At 43.0% G+C, this 16,863-nt stretch overlaps 1 pseudogene across 1 annotated transcript in view; it reads left to right on the top strand.

Annotated features, from left to right (window-relative positions):
* Window positions 1–1,166: 1,166 nt before the first annotated feature.
* The window catches only part of LOC110506241 (C-Jun-amino-terminal kinase-interacting protein 1-like), a 75,426-nt pseudogene continuing 59,729 nt past the window's right edge, over window positions 1,167–16,863 (top strand). Inside the window, exons 1-2 of the transcript XR_016492405.1 lie at window positions 1,167–1,247; window positions 1,928–2,185. The product of XR_016492405.1 is annotated as a C-Jun-amino-terminal kinase-interacting protein 1-like (transcript). The remainder of the gene's footprint in view (window positions 1,248–1,927; window positions 2,186–16,863) is intronic.

Here is a 16,863-nt window from a genome sequence, read left to right as displayed (position 1 = left end):
TACTTACTCCTGATAACTACATGCTCTGCTTAAGGGCACACTACCGCAACCGTCCCAATCTGTTACATTTATTAACAGTATGCTAGATTATTATTTGTACGCAAATGTGTATACTGTGTATACAATAATGTTGACGTACACTGTAAAGGGGTTACTGTAATATTCACAGTAATTTACTTGCCATTAACTGCCTCTACTGTAATATCAGAGCAACTACACACAATACAATACTGTCAAATTGACTGTATTATACTGTAAAATAGTTCATGCATTTGTAATTGGAATTCATGAATAGATGAATTCAATTCATTAAGGGGAGATGGGTTTGTATTTTACTGTAATTATACATGATTGGTGCAAGCAGGTTGGCGGCTGGTAGGTAAGGTGTTTACATATTAATTACAGCATATCAGTGAATAAGTATTTAGCCTTGCACTAGCCTTGGCTTGTGTGAGCCGGAACGGCTCATAGGAGCAGGAGCCTATCTCCTGTTTCTGTAGAATGATGTAGCTTGGTTTACAAGTACACCCCCTGGACAGGATGCTAGCATATCGCAGGGCCTTGGGTCCACTGGGTCCCATTTTTACAGACTTTGGTATAATACGGCCGGGGATCAAACTCCCAATCTTCCAATCTCAGGGCGGACATTCAAACCACAAGACCACTGAGTTGGTCAATATTTTGTTTTTTTATATCCCTTGCACTTCTAGAGGCCCAATGCAGACATTTTTCTATCAATATCAAATCCTTTCTGGGTACAAATTAAGTACCTTACTGTAATCCCCCAAAAATGTGAAGCAAAAAAAAATTTCAAGCAAGAATTTTGCTAGGACCTTCTGGGAGTGATCTGAGTGGGATGTGAAAACTGAAAACTTGCTGTTATTGACAGAGAGATTTTGAACTGTTTTTGGTCTATAAACCAATTTACAGCATGGTGATGTCACCATGGTAAGCCGAAACTCCGGTGTAGAGTGCAACTAATATCAATCAGCAACTATCAGGAAATACCACTGATAACATTTACACTTTTTACAGTGTTAGTTTCACCAGCTGTACAATAATATACAAAACACATCAAACACAGAATTTTGACAGCATTGGGATTTTAGCAAAGGGTTCCAAACCGGCAGTGACTAAACAGCAACATACAAAAAGGACATGGCAAAATGCTCAACCATGACTTGCTGGCACTCCAATCTGTCCCCTATACATTTGAAATTGATGAGGCACTCCTATCAGTTAAACTGGTACTGCACTCTGACTAACAGATGCAACAAATATAGCCATTTTGAAGGCACGTCTCAAAATATGTAAATGAGCCAGAAACAATAATATCATGCAAAAGTATTGTATTTTGTGGGGTGGAATTACAATATTATTAAAAATACAATTATTTCCCTGTCCACAACATTTTACAGTATTGTGTGTGTGTGTGTGTGTGTGTGTGTGTGTGTGTGTGTGTGTGTGTGTGTGTATGTGTGTGTGTGTGTGTGTGTGTGTGTACCTTCAGTTATTTCCAGCACCTCAGAGAAAGAGTAATGTTGAGCTCTACAAGTAGTGGCATTCATGTCCATCAATCCATTTATGTAGATACTGTCAGTAAACAAACTACTGCTATGAATAGTGTCTGCCTTGATCTCTCCATTTGGCTCTTTCCCGCTCTATTTTTCTCTCCCTGATATAAGTGGCTCAGCGTCGGCAGTGACAGTGTGCAAGCTGATGTCAGATCAGCCTCTAATTGGCCAACTCAATCCCCCATCCCCCCTATTTTCTCCTTCCTCCATTCCTCTCTCTACCTCATCTCTCATCTTGTTCCATTTCCTCTCTCTCTCAATCTTTGTCTCCCTTTGTGTGTCTCTGCTTATATCTTCCGTTGCCTTTCGCTCTCTCTGGACTGACTGACGTGAGTATCGTCCAATCCCTGCAGGGCTGTGTGAGGCGGGGCCACAATAGTGTGGTGGGGAAGGCAGAGCTGGGTGCTGTCGGCCAGCTCCAGGCCGAGATGCTCCATTTGGATCTGATTGACGGGGCCGATGGTTACCGTGACGACAAGGAGTCATCCAAGGAGCTATCTTCCACAGCACCCTTGCCAATAACCGAGGACCCGGCTCTAGTAACCATGGATATATACCGCCCTAAGAGACCCACAACCCTTAACCTTTTCCCCATGGTGCCACACACTCAGGTGAGTCCAAATGAACCCTCCGTTATCCCTTCAGTACTCTTCCTCATCCTTTCGCTGGCTGACTGCACTCACTGTCCCCTTTTATTTCTTTGTTTTTAACCTCTGTTTGTGACAGCTGAGTGAATACTGAGAGCTGGAAGGATGGAAGAATGAAATTATAGATTTATATGTATAAGAATGTGAGGATAAAGCTGAAATTCTTTACTGTATCTAGCCTATATGTGTGTATAAAATCAGTGGGGAAAACCTGTGATGATATCACCCCCAGACACCATGTCTGTTTTTCTCTGTGAGTGTGTTATGCTGGTCAAAACAATGGCTGGGATTGTCAGGAGATAGAGTGTGTTTTTGGTACCCATCTCCTTTTGTGTGTGACAACTGTGTATATGTGTGACTGAGGCTTGTGACTGTGCATCAGTGGTGGTCGGTGCCATTCAATGTCATTCATATTCCATTCCCCCAGCTCAATGTAACATCGATAGGTTTGGCTACTATATTATACAACATTTTTCCCTATAATCTAGCCCAGTGGTTTCCAACCTTTTTTGGGTACAGGTGTGATTACTAGATTAGGTGTAAATTGGACAAAAATTTGGTTTAAAATCAATATTATTTGTCTATGTCATTTAATAGCAAATAATTATGATGTATTACTATAATAACACTCATGTACACTTAACATGCAAGCAGTAAAATTAGATAAAAAAAACAGATAAAGATACATCTAATGGAACAGCGAGTACTGTGAAGTAACAAACATAGGCAAAGACACAATAACATATGCACTATGCACACACGTAAACACAGATTTTGTGTTGTGGATATGTGGTAGTAGAGTAGGGGACTAAGGGCACACACTTAATACAGTGCCTAGAAAAAGTGGTGCGTGCATATGTATTCACCCCCTTTGCTCAAATGCCCCTGAATAAGATCTGGTGCAACCAATTACCTTCAGAAGTCACATAATTAAATTATTCAGCCCCTTTACTTTCAGTGCAGCAAACTCTCTCCAGAAGTTCAGTGAGGATCTCTGAATGGTCCAATGTTGACCTAAATGACTAATGATGATAAATACAATCCACCTGTGTGTAATCAAGTCTCCGTATAAATGCACCTGCACTGTGATAGTCTCAGAGGTCCGTTAAAAGCGCAGAGAGCATCATGAAGAACAAGGAACACACCAGGCAGGTCCGAGATACTGTTGTGAAGAAGTTTAAAGCCGAATTTGGATACAAAAAGATTTCCCAAGCTTTAAACATCCCAAGGAGCACTGTGAAAGCGATAATATTGAAATGGAAGGAGTATCAGACCACTGCAAATCTACCAAGACCTGGCCATCCCTCTAAACTTTCAGCTCATACAAGGAGAAGACTGATCAGAGATGCAGCCAAGAGGCCCATGATCACTCTGGATGAACTGCAGAGATCTACAGCTGAGGTGGGAGACTCTGTCCATAGGACAACAATCAGTCGTATATTGCACAAATCTGGCCTTTATGGAAGAGTGGCAAGAAGAAAGCCATTTCTTAAAGATAACCATAAAAAGTGTAGTTTAAAGTTTGCCACAAGCCACATGGGAGACACACCAAACATGTGGAAGAAGGTGCTCTGGTCAGATGAAACCAAAATTGAACTTTTTGGCAACAATGCAAAACGTTATGTTTGGCGTAAAAGCAACACAGCTCATCACCCTGAACACACCATCCCCACTGTCAAACATGGTGGTGGCAGCATCATGGTTTGGGCCTGCTTTTCTTCAGAAGGGACAGGGAAGATGGTTAAAATTGATGGGAAGATGGATGGAGCCAAATACAGGACCATTCTGGAAGAAAACCTGATGGAGTCTGCAAAAGACCTGAGACTGGGACGAGATTTGTCTTCCAACAAGACAATGATCCAAAACATAAAGCAAAATCTACAATGGAATGGTTCAAAAATAAACATATCCAGGTGTTAGAATGGCCAAGTCAAAGTCCAGACCTGAATCCAATCGAGAATCTGTGGAAAGAACTGAAAACTGCTGTTCACAAATGCTCTCCATCCAACCTCACTGAGCTCGAGCTGTTTTGCAAGGAGTAATGGGAAAAAATTTCAGTCTCTCGATGTGCAAAACTGATAGAGACATACCCCAAGCGACTTACAGCTGTAATCGCAGCAAAAGGCGACGCTACAAAGTATTAACCTTTTGAGGGCATGGCAGATTTACGCCCCCTTTGGAGAAATTGGGTACCCCTAGTAAACTGAAAAAAAAAATATCAAAAATTACTAATATATGCATATAATAATTATTATTGGATAGAAAACACTCTAAAGCTTCTAAAACCGTTGGAATTATGTCTGTAAGTATAGCAGAACTCACAGGGCATGCATTCTTCCAAACTAGTTTTTGTGGTCATGAAAGTTGGAGCAACTTTGACGTCATGGCCCCCACCCTTCCCGACCACTTATGGATCTGGGGACACTTTCCATCTCTTCCACTAGATGTCCTCTTTCTTTAGAGCATTCAATCGTTCAAATCGCGTGAGGATTGGCCCTATGGGAGTGATTTGAGTAAGTGTCGCGAGAAAAAAACCTGTGCGTTAGGGCGCGAATTGGTCACAGCCATTCCTTTGTTCCAGCACTCCTGGGAAGAGCAAACGATGCCCGGTTGAATTGAAATTTGTTTTGTGTGTTAAAAACATCATAAAGCTTGCTTCTGCACTTAGTTTGACCAGTTTAGTCGACATATAATATGTAATTTTGAAGTTTTGATGCGCAACGTTTCCGGACCAGAGGACGTTTTGGGTGCATTTCAGCTGATGTTATTAGCTGTAGCTAATACAAAGACGCAAGACTTGAAACCAAACGATGTATTGGGTAAGTATGAACCCTTCCAGAACATTCTGAACGAAGACCATCGAAGGTAAGGGAATATTTATGCTTAAATCTGTGTTTCTGTTGACTCCAACATTACGTGGAAATGTAGCTTGGAACTGAGCGCTGTCTCAGCATATGGAATAGTGTGCGATTTCTGTAACGTTAAAAATAAATCTAACACAGCGGTTGCATAAAGAAGCAGTGTATCTTTCTAACTATATGTAGAACATGTATATTTAGCCAAAGTTTATGATGTCTATTTACGTTATCTTGCCGAGCTACCTAGATTTCCTGCGGGCATTTTTGAGTAATTTCTGAACATGAGCACATTGTAAATGGACATTTATGGATATATATGGCATATTATTGAAAAAAAAAAAATGTACTGTGTAACATGTCCTATCACTGTCATCTGATGAAGATTTTCAAAAGGTTAGTGAGCGATTTATTTTTTAATCCTGCTTTTATAATTTTATATTTTCTGGGACAAAATGGCTGCCGCTTGTCTTGGTTTCGGTGGTGGTCTAATATAAATGTGTGGTGTGTTTTCGCTGTAAAACATTTAAAAAATCTGACATGCTGGGTAGATGAACAAGGTGTTTATCTTTCATTTGAGCTATTGGACTTGTTAATGTGTGGAGGTTAAATATTTCTAAGAATATTTTTGCGTTCCATGCGCCACGGTTTGAGCTGAACGGGGGGGGGGGGTGTTCCTCTAGAGGAACTCCTGGCATCAACAAGGGGGCTGAATAATTTTGCACGCCCAATTTTTCAGTTTTTGATTTGTTAAATAAGTTTGAAATATCCAATAAATGTCGTTCCACTTCATGATTGTGTCCCACTTGTTGTTGATTCTTCACAAAAAAATACAGTTTTATATCTTTATGTTTGAAGCCTGAAATGTGGCAAAAGGTCGCAAAGTTCAAGGTGGCCGAATACTTTCGCAAGGCACTGTACATACCTGTTCTGAAAGGCCCCAGAGTCTGCAACATCACTAAGCAAGGGGCACCACTAAGCAAGCGGCACCATGAAGAACAAGGAGCTTTCCAAACAGGTCAGGGACAAAGTTGTGGAGAAGTACCGATCAGGGTTGGGTTATAAAAAAAGATCAGAAACTTTGACCATCCCACAGAGCACCATTAAATCCATTAATAAGAAAATGGAAAGAATATGGCACCACAACAAACCTGCCAAGAGAGGGCCGCCCACCAAAACCCCAAGACCAGGCAAGGAAGGCATTAACCTCTTGAAGCTAGGGGGCACTATTTTTATGTTTGGAAAAATAACGTTCCAAATCAAATCAAATGTATTTATATAGCCATCAGCTGATATCTCAAAGTGCTGTACAGAAACCCAGCCTAAAACCCCAAACAGCAAGCAATGCAGGTGTAGAAGCACGGTGGCTAGGAAAAACTCCCTAGAAAGGCCAAAACCTAGGAAGAAACCTAGAGAGGAACCAGGCTATGTGGGGTTTCCAATGTAAATGGCCTATTTCTCTGGACCAGATGCTAGAATATGCATATAGTTGACAGATTAGGATAGAAAACCACTCTAAAGTTTCCAAAACTGTCAAAATATTGTCTGTGAGTATAACAGAACTGAAGTTGCAGGCAAAACCCTGAGAAATCAAATCAGGAATTGGCTTCTATTTTGAAAACTCCATGTTCCATAGCCTCCCATTGCTCCATTTAAAGGGATATCAACCAGATTCATTTTCCTATCGCTTCCTCAAGGTGTCAACAGTCTTCAGACATAGTTTCAGGCTTTTATTTTGAAAAATGAGTCAGAAAGATAACATCGCTTCAGGTGGTCACATGAGTTTTGCTCGCGCAACAGAGTTCGGACACCCATTTCCTTTCCCTCTCCTACTGAACAAGACCGTTGTGGTTGATAAATTATATATTTTAAAAACAACCTGAGGATTGATTATAAAAAACGTTTGACATGTTTCTGTGGACATTACGGATATTATTTGGAATTTGTCTGCGTTGTCGTGACCGCTGTTTCCTGTGGATTTCTAAACATAACGTGCCAAACAAACGGAGGTATTTTGGATATAACAAATAATCTTTATGGAACAAAAGGAAGGTACTCTGTTCAGATGAGACTACAATTGAGCTTTTTGGCCATCAAGGAAAACGCTATGTCTGGTGCAAACACAACACCTCTCATCACCCCAAGAACACCATCCCCACATTGAAGCATGATGTTGTGGGGATGTTTTCATCGGCAGGGACTGGGAAACTGGTCATAATTGAAGGAATGCTGCTAAATACAGGGAAATTCTTGAGGGAAACCTGTTTCAGTCTTCCAGAGATTTGAGACTGGGACAGAGATTCACCTTCCAGCAGGACCCTAAGCATCCTGCTGAAGCAACACTTGAGTGGTTTAAGGGAAACATTTAAATGTCTTGGAATGTCTTAATCAAAGCCCAGATCTCAATCCAATTGAGAATCTGTGGTAAGACATAAAGATTGCTGTACACCAGCGGAACCCATCCAACTTGGAGGAGCTGTAGCAGTTTTACCTTGAAGAATGGGCAAAACTCCCAGTGGCTAGATGTGCCAAGCTTATAGAGACATACCCCAAGATACATGCAAAAGTTGGCTCTACAAAGTATTGACTTTGGTGGGGTAAATAGTTATGCACGATCAAGTTCTGTTTTTGTCTTATGTAGTTTGTTTTACAATAAAAAATATTTTGCATCTTCAAAGTGGTAGGCATGTGTGGTGGTTAATTTCTGCATTACCAAATGAGGAGAAACAAACTTCATACACCGGTCAGAGTTAAGCTTCCGGGTTAGCATTATCATCTCAGTCATCGGCTTCATCAATACTGACGATGTCGTCCCCACAGTACAGTACCAGTCAAACATTTGTACTATTTTCTACATTGTAGAATAATAGTGAAGACATCAAAACTATGAAATAACACATATGGAATCATGTACTAACCAAAAAAGTGTTCAAAATCAAAATAGCCACCTTTGCCTTGATGACAGCTTTGCACACTCTTGGAATTCTCTCAATCAGCTTCACCTGGAATGCTTCTCCAACAGTCTTGAAGGAGTTCCCACATATGCTGAGCACTTGTTGGCTGCTTTTCCTTCAATCTGCGGTCCATCTCGTCCCAAACCATCTCGATTTGGTTGAGGTCGGTGGATTGTGAAGGCCAGGTCATCTGATGCAGCAGATCTCTCCTTCTTGGTAAAATAGCCCTTACAGGTTGTTGGGTCATTGTCCTGTTGAAAAACAAATGATAGTCCCACTAAGCCCAAACCAGATTGGATGGCATATCGCTGCAGAATGCTGTGGTAACCATGTTGTTTAAGTGTGCCTTGAATTCTAAATAAATCTATTAATTATTACTAAACGGCAGTACTGTAGTAGCTATTACTAATGTGTAATGTCTGCTTCCAACTCACACCCTCTGTCACGGTCGTCCTCCTCTTCATCTGAAGAGGAGAGGCGAGATGGATCGGAAGACCAAAATGCGGCGTGGTAAGTGTCCATGGTAAATCTTTAATAAAGAAAATACTGACACTGCATACAAAACAATAAACAAATGACGACCGTGAAGCTAACAAAATAGACCTGTGCTGACACAAGCCACTGACATAGACAATCACCCACAAACAAACAGTGCAACCCAGGCTACCTAAGTATGATTCTCAATCAGAAACAACTAATGACACCTGCCTCTGATTGAGAACCATACTAGGCCGAAAACATAGAAATGCCCCAAAACATAGAAAAACAAACAGACTGCCCACCCAACTCACGCCCTGACCATACTAAATAAATACAAAACAATGGAAATAAAGGTCAGAACGTGACAGTACCCCCCCCCCAAAGGTGCGGACTCCGGCCGCAAAACCTTGACCTATAGGGGAGGGTCTGGGTGGGCGTCTGTCCGCGGTGGCGGCTCTGGCGCGGGACGCGGACTCCACTTCATCATTGTCTTAGTCCGCCTTATTGTCCGCCTCCGTGGCTTCCTCACCATGGCCACCCTACTCAATGACCCCACTGGACAGAGGGGCAGCTCGGGACAGAGGTGGGGCAGCTGCTCGGGACAGCTCGGGACAGAGGTGGGGCAGCTGCTCGGGACAGAGGGACAGCTGCTCGGGACAGAGGGACAGCTGCTCGGGACAGAGGGACAGCTGCTCGGGACAGAGGGGCAGCTGCTCGGAACAGAGGGGCGGCAGCGGCTCTGGGCAGAGGGGCTCCGGCAGCGGCGCCGGACAGGCGGGGGGCTCCGGCAGCGGCGCCTGACAGGCGGGGGGCTCCGGCAGCGGCGCCGGGCAGGCGGGGGGCTCCGGCAGCGGCGCCGGGCAGGCGGGGGGCTCCGGCAGCGGCGCCGGACAGGCGGGAGGCTCCGGCAGCGGCGCCGGACAGGCGGGAGGCTCCGGCAGCGGCGCCGGACAGGCGGGACCACCTGCAGGGAGGAGACAGAGAGACAGCCTGGTGCGTGGGGCTGCCACAGGAACCACCAGGCTGGGGAGACCTTCAGGAGGCTTGGGGTTAAGAGGAGGCACCTGAAAGACCGGGCTGTGGGGGAGCACTGGAGCTCTGGTGCGCAACCTTTGCACCACTTTCCCAGGCTGGATAACCACTCTAGCCCGGACCCTCCGGAGTGCAGGCACAGGTTGAACCGGGCTGTGGGTAAGCACGGGAGATCTAGTGCTTACTACACGCACCTCTCCCTTAGGCTCCATTCCCACCTTCGACCGGCACAAGCGGAGCGCAGGCAGAGGACGCACTGCACCCTCCCAGCGCCCCGGAGACACAGCACGCAGAGCCGGCGCAGGATACCCTGGACCAAAACTGCGTACCGGCGACCAGACCCGCAGAGCAGGCACCATACGCCCTGGCTCGATGCCCGCACTCGCATGACACTCTCGGGGGGCTGTCCTATAGCGCACCGGGCTATGGACACGTACTGGCGACACTGTGCGCTTAACCGCATAACACGGTGCCTGCCCAGTATCGCGCTGCTTATAATAAGCACGAGGAGTGAGCGCAGGTCTGCTACCTGGCTTAGCTCCACCCCTCGTGTGCCCCCCCCCCAAAAAAAAATTTGGGGGCTGTCTCTCGTACCTGTCGCACTGCCGTGCTGCCTCCTCATATCGCCGCCGCTCAGCTTTCGCTGCCTCCAGCTCTGCTTTGGGGCGGCGATATTCCCCAGCCTGTGCCCAGGGTCCCTCTCCGTTCAGTATCTCCTCCCATGTCCAGGAGTCCTGTGATACCGTCCGCTGTTGTTGCTGCTGCTGCTGCTGCTGTCGTCGCTGTTTTCTACCACGCCGCTTGGTCCTTGGTTGGTGGGTGATTCTGTCACGGTCGTCCTCCTCTTCATCTGAAGAGGAGAGGCGAGATGGATCGGAAGACCAAAATGCGGCGTGGTAAGTGTCGATGGTAAATCTTTAATAAAGAAAATACTGACACTGCATACAAAACAATAAACAAATGACGACCGTGAAGCTAACAAAATAGACCTGTGCTGACACAAGCCACTGACATAGACAATCACCCACAAACAAACAGTGCAACCCAGGCTACCTAAGTATGATTCTCAATCAGAAACAACTAATGACACCTGCCTCTGATTGAGAACCATACTAGGCCGAAAACATAGAAATGCCCCAAAACATAGAAAAACAAACATAGACTGCCCACCCAACTCACGCCCTGACCATACTAAATAAATACAAAACAACGGAAATAAAGGTCAGAACGTGACACCCTCAAACACCTAGATCCCCTAAACGCAGCTCACTCTCCAGATCCCAATCACCTGTATTCTAATCACCTGTTCACACACCTGTATGTCATTATCACACACTATTTAGTTCTGTTCTTTGCACCCCATCACTGTGAGGTATTGTTTGCTTTGTGACACACGTCTTTCGGAGCTCTGTTTTTCTCTGTGATGTACTCCTCCTGCGTGTGATAGTTTTTGCCTATTCCCTGCCTGTACTTTAGCCTATTGGATTTCCTGTTATCTACCTGCCTGATCTCCCGGATTACGTTATTAGCCATTTCCCTGCCTGTACTGTTGCCCTTTTGGACCCCCTCTGTATGACCTTCTGCCTGCCCCTGGACGCAGCTACAGTGCCTTGCGAAAGTATTCGGCCCCCTTGAACTTTGCGACCTTTTGCCACATTTCAGCCTTCAAACATAAAGATATAAAACTGTATTTTTTTGTGAAGAATCAACAACAAGTGGGACACAATCATGAAGTGGAACGACATTTATTGGATATTTCAAACTTTTTTAACAAATCAAAAACGTAAAAATTGGGCGTGGAAAATTATTCAGCCCCCTTAAGTTAATACTTTGTAGCGCCACCTTTTGCTGCGATTACAGCTGTAAGTCGCTTGGGGTATGTCTCTATCAGTTTTGCACATCGAGAGACTGAAATTTTTTCCCATTCCTCCTTGCAAAATAGCTCGAGCTCAGTGAGGTTGGATGGAGAGCATTTGTGAACAGCAGTTTTCAGTTCTTTCCACAGATTCTCGATTGGATTCAGTTATGGACTTTGACTTGGCCATTCTAACACCTGGATATGTTTATTTTTGAACCATTCCATTGTAGATTTTGCTTTATGTTTTGGATCATTGTCTTGTTGGAAGACAAATCTCCGTCCCAGTCTCAGGTCTTTTGCAGACGCCATCAGGTTTTCTTCCAGAATGGTCCTGTATTTGGCTCCATCCATCTTCCCATCAATTTTAACCATCTTCCCTGTCCCTGCTGAAGAAAAGCAGGCCCAAACCATGATGCTGCCACCACCATGTTTGACAGTGGGGATGGTGTGTTAAGCTGTGTTGCTTTTACACCAAACATAACGTTTTGCATTGTTGCCAAAAGGTTCCATTTTGGTTTCATCTGAGCAGAGCACCTTCTTCCACATGTTTGGTGTGTCTCCCAGGTGGCTTGTGGCAAACTTTAAACAACACTTTTTATGGATATCTTTAAGAAATGGCTTTCTTCTTGCCACTCTTCCATAAAGGCCAGATTTGTGCAATATACGACTGATTGTTGTCCTATGGACAGAGTCTCCCACCTCAGCTGTAGATCTCTGCAGTTCATCCAGAGTGATCATGGGCCTCTTGGCTGCATCTCTGATCAGTCTTCTCCTTGTATGAGCTGAAAGTTTAGAGGGACGGCCAGGTCTTGGTAGATTTGCAGTGGTCTGATACTCCTTCCATTTCAATATTATCGCTTGCACAGTGCTCCTTGGGATGTTTAAAGCTTGGGAAATCTTTTTGTATCCAAATCCGGCTTTAAACTTTTTAACAACAGTATCTCGGACCTGCCTGGTGTGTTCCTTGTTCTTCATGATGCTCTCTACGCTTTTAACGGACCTCTGAGACTATCACAGTGCAGGTGCATTTATACGGAGACTTGATTACACACAGGTGGATTGTATTTATCATCATTAGTCATTTAGGTCAACATTGGATCATTCAGAGATCCTCAATGAACTTCTGGAGAGAGTTTGCTGCACTGAAAGTAAAGGGGCTGAATAATTTTGCACGCCCAATTTTTCAGTTTTTGATTTGTTAAAAAAGTTTGAAATATCCAATAAATGTCGTTCCACTTCATGATTGTGTCCCACTTGTTGTTGATTCTTCACAAAAAAATACAGTTTATATCTTTATGTTTGAAGCCTGAAATGTGGCAAAAGGTCACAAAGTTCAAGGGGGCCGAATACTTTCGCAAGGCACTGTACCTGCTCCTCCTGTGGTCCTTTGCAATAAACACCTGCTGCGCCCTGAAACCAGCTTTCTGTCGCCCCTCATGTTCAATAGAGGAAGTCAGTTTAGAACAAATTATTATTTACAACAAGATGGAGCTAAAACTGTCCAGTTTAAGTGTTTTTTGCTGCTCATTCTAGTCGCTAGCTGCAGCAAACTGAAAAGAGGAGCAACCCAGGGATTTGTGTGCTTCGGGGACCTTTGACCTCTGATGGCCGAATGATAAAGGACATCTAGCCGCTCGATAGCACCCTTACCTCCCGATCTATAAATTACGTCTCTGTAGTCTAGTATGGGTAGGATGGTCATCTGAACCAGGGTTAGTTTGGCAGCTGGGGTGAAAGTTGAGCGATTACGATAGATGTAACCTTAGCCTGCGGCTTTGATATGTGCGGAGAGAAGGATAGTATACCATCTAGCCATACTCCCAAGTACTTGTATGAGGTGACAACCTCAAGCTCTAAACCCTCAGAAGTAGTAGGGGCATTCTTCTTACCAAACCACATTACCTTTGTTTTGGAGCTATTCAGAACAAGGTTAAGGGCAGAGAAAGCTTGTTGGGACACTAAGAAAGCTTTGTATTGAAATCTAAGAAAGATTAACTATCTTAAATCAAGGCAATATGTGCTTGTTTTTTGTCTGACAAGATAGATATTCTAACCAGACAGTTTTTATGTTGGAGCATTTAACTTGTTTCAAGCTTTTTTGTACTTAATATTCTTAATAAAATAATATAACTTGTTACTGAGATTGTATTACTGGTTCTGAGTAACTTAATGCTCAAAACTAGAATTATCAGAATTATAAAGCTGATCAACACGGACAAGTACAAAACTGCTTTGTCAGAATTTCTTATTTCAAGCATCTTAACCTTTTCATCTCTTCACATATTAAGAACAGATAATGACCAAATGGAATTCACTGTTTTATTGTCAATCTTACACACAGCACAGAAATCATGTAGACAAAATACAGTACAGAACAAAGACAGTACCCTTTTCATATCTGGGGAACACACTATGAGTCATTTGATGGCAGACATACGCCCCCTTTGGAGAGATTGGGTACCCCTAGTAAACTGGAAAAAAAATATGTCAAAAATTGCTAATATATGCAAATAAAAATTATTATTGGATAGAAAACACTCTAAAGATTCTAAAACCGTTGGAATTATGTCTGTAAGTATAGCAGAACTCACAGGGCAGGCATTCTTCCAAACTAGTTTTTGTGGCCATGAAAGTTGGAGCAACTTTGACGTCATGGCCCCCACCCTTCCCAACCAGTTATGATTCTGGGGACACTTTCCATCTCTTCCGCTAGATGTCCTCTTTCATTAGAGCTTTGAATCGTTCAAATCCCGTGAGAATTGACCCTATGGGAGTGAAATTAGTGCGTGCCACGAGAGAATAGGCTGTGCGTATGGGCACGAATTGGTCCCAGCCATTCCTTTGTTCCAGCACTCAAGAGAAGAGCAGACGATGGCCGATTGAATTGAAGTTTGTTTTGCGTGTCTAAAACATCATAAAGCTTGCTTCTGCACTTAGTTTGACCTGTTTAGTCGACATATAATATGTAATTTTGAAGTTTTGATGCGCAACTTTACCGGACCAGAGGACGTTTTTGGTGCATTTCAGCTGATGTTATTAGCAGTAGCTAATACAAAGACGCAAGACTTGAAACCAAACGATGTATTGGGTAAGTATGAAGCCTTCCAGAACATTCTGAACGAAGACCATCGAAGGTAAGGGAATATTTATGCTTAAATCTGTGTTTCTGTTGACTCCAACATTACGTGGAAATGTAGCTTGGAACTGAGCGCTGTCTCAGCATATGGAATAGTGTGCGATTTCTGTAACGTTAAAAATAAATCTAACACAGCGGTTGCATAAAGAAGCAGTGTATCTTTCTAACTATATGTAGAACATGTATATTTAGTCAAAGTTTATGATGTCTATTTACGTTATCTTGCCGCGCTACATAGATTTCCTGCGGGCATTTTTGAGTAATTTCTGAAGGTGAACTCACTGTAAATGGACATTTATGGATATAAATGGCATATTATTGAAAAAAAAAAATATGTACTGTGTAATATGTCATATTACTGTCATCTGATGAAGATTTTCAAAAGGTTAGTGAGCGATTTATTTTTTAATCCTGCGTTTGTTGATTGCATGTTTTGGCTATTGAAATGAGCTGTGTCTGGTGGTGGTTTTACATATATATGTGCTATGTTTTCGCCGTAAAACATTTTAGAAATCTGACTTGCTGGCTAGATGAACAAGGTGTTTATCTTTCATTTGAGCTATTGGACTTGTTAATGTGTGGAGGTTAAATATTTTTAAGAATATTTTTGCGTTCCATGCGCCACCGTTTCAGCTGAACGTGGGAGGGTTGATTCCCAATTGGGAACCAGTATCGTAGACAGGTTAAGGGCAGAGAAAGCTTGTTGGGACACTAAGAAAGCTTTGTATTGAAATCTAAGAAAGATTAACTATCTTAAATCAAGGCAATATGTGCTTGTTTTTTGTCTGACAAGATAGATATTCTAACCAGACAGTTTTTATGTTGGAGCATTTAACTTGTTTCAAGCTTTTTTGTACTTAATATTCTTAATAAAATAATATAACTTGTTACTGAGATTGTATTACTGGTTCTGAGTAACTTAATGCTCAAAACTAGAATTATCAGAATTATAAAGCTGATCAACACGGACAAGTACAAAACTGCTTTGTCAGAATTTCTTATTTCAAGCATCTTAACCTTTTCATCTCTTCACATATTGAGAACAGATAATGACCAAATGGAATTCACTGTTTTATTGTCAATCTTACACACAGCACAGAAATCATGTAGACAAAATACAGTACAGAACAAAGACAGTACCCTTTTCATATCTGGGGAACACACTATGAGTCATTTGAACTGTTGTACAAATACTATTACATCCCCAAGATGGTATTTGACCTATATATAAGTTTGGCTCTTGTTGCTAATTGTGTAGTAATACGCATCCACGAACTCAGTGGCCTGTACAAGGTGTGGGACCTCAACTTGATAAGCAATGACGTATTCAATCAAAGCGTATAGTTTGAAATGGTTGATAATTCCAAACAATAAAGCCTAGAATTATCAAGAAATATGTTTTTGACCAGTCCAAATTCTGGCATATCACCATTCAGTACTTTGGCAAAGTTCATGGACTTCTGAGTTATGTATTTTATTAGACCCAGCCACGTTTCATCTTCTATGCCCTTGCTGATGGAAGGAGGTTTTCACTCAAAATCTCACGATACATGGCCCCATTCATTCTTTCCTTTACATGGATCAGTCGTCCTGGTCCCTTTGCAGAAAAACAGCCCCAAAGCATGATGTTTCCAGCTCCATGCTTCACAGTAGGTATGGTGTTCTTTGGATGCAACTCAGCATTCTTTGTCCTCCAAACACGACGAGCTGAGTTTTTACCAAAAAGTTATATTTTGGTTTCATCTGACCATATGACATTCTCCCAATCTTCTTCTGGATCATCCAAATGCTCTCTAGCAAACTTCAGACGGGCCTGGACATGTACTGGCTTAAGCAGGGGGACACGTCTGGCACTGCAGGATTTGAGTCCCTGGCAGCGTAGTGTGTTACTGATGGTAGGCTTTGTTACTTTGGTCCCAGCTCTCTGCAGGTCAATCACTAGGTCCCCCGATGTGGTTCGGGGATTTTTGCTCACCATTCTTGTGATCATTTTGACCCCACGGGGTGAGATCTTGCGTGGAGCCCCAGATTGAGGGAGATTATCAGTGGTCTTGTATGTCTTCCATTTCCTAATAATTGCTCCCACAGTTGATTTCTTCAAACCAAGCTGCTTACCTATTGCAGATTCAGTCTTCCTAGCCTGGTGCAGTTCTACAATTTTGTTTCTGTTGTCCTTTGACAGCTCTTTGGTCTTGGCCATAGTGGAGTTTCGAGTGTGACTGTTTGAGGTTGTGGACAGGTGTCTTTCATACTGATAACAAGTTCAACCCGGTGCCATTAATACAGGTAACGAGTGGAGGACAGAGGAGCCTCTTAAAGAAGAACTT

Source organism: Oncorhynchus mykiss, chromosome 26 (assembly GCF_057628025.1).
Source record: "Oncorhynchus mykiss isolate SJ-2025 chromosome 26, ASM5762802v1, whole genome shotgun sequence".
Taxonomy (NCBI): Eukaryota; Metazoa; Chordata; class Actinopteri; order Salmoniformes; family Salmonidae; genus Oncorhynchus; species Oncorhynchus mykiss.
The sequence above is the reverse complement of the archived record's forward strand: the minus strand, read 5'-3'. Positions and strand labels throughout refer to the sequence as shown.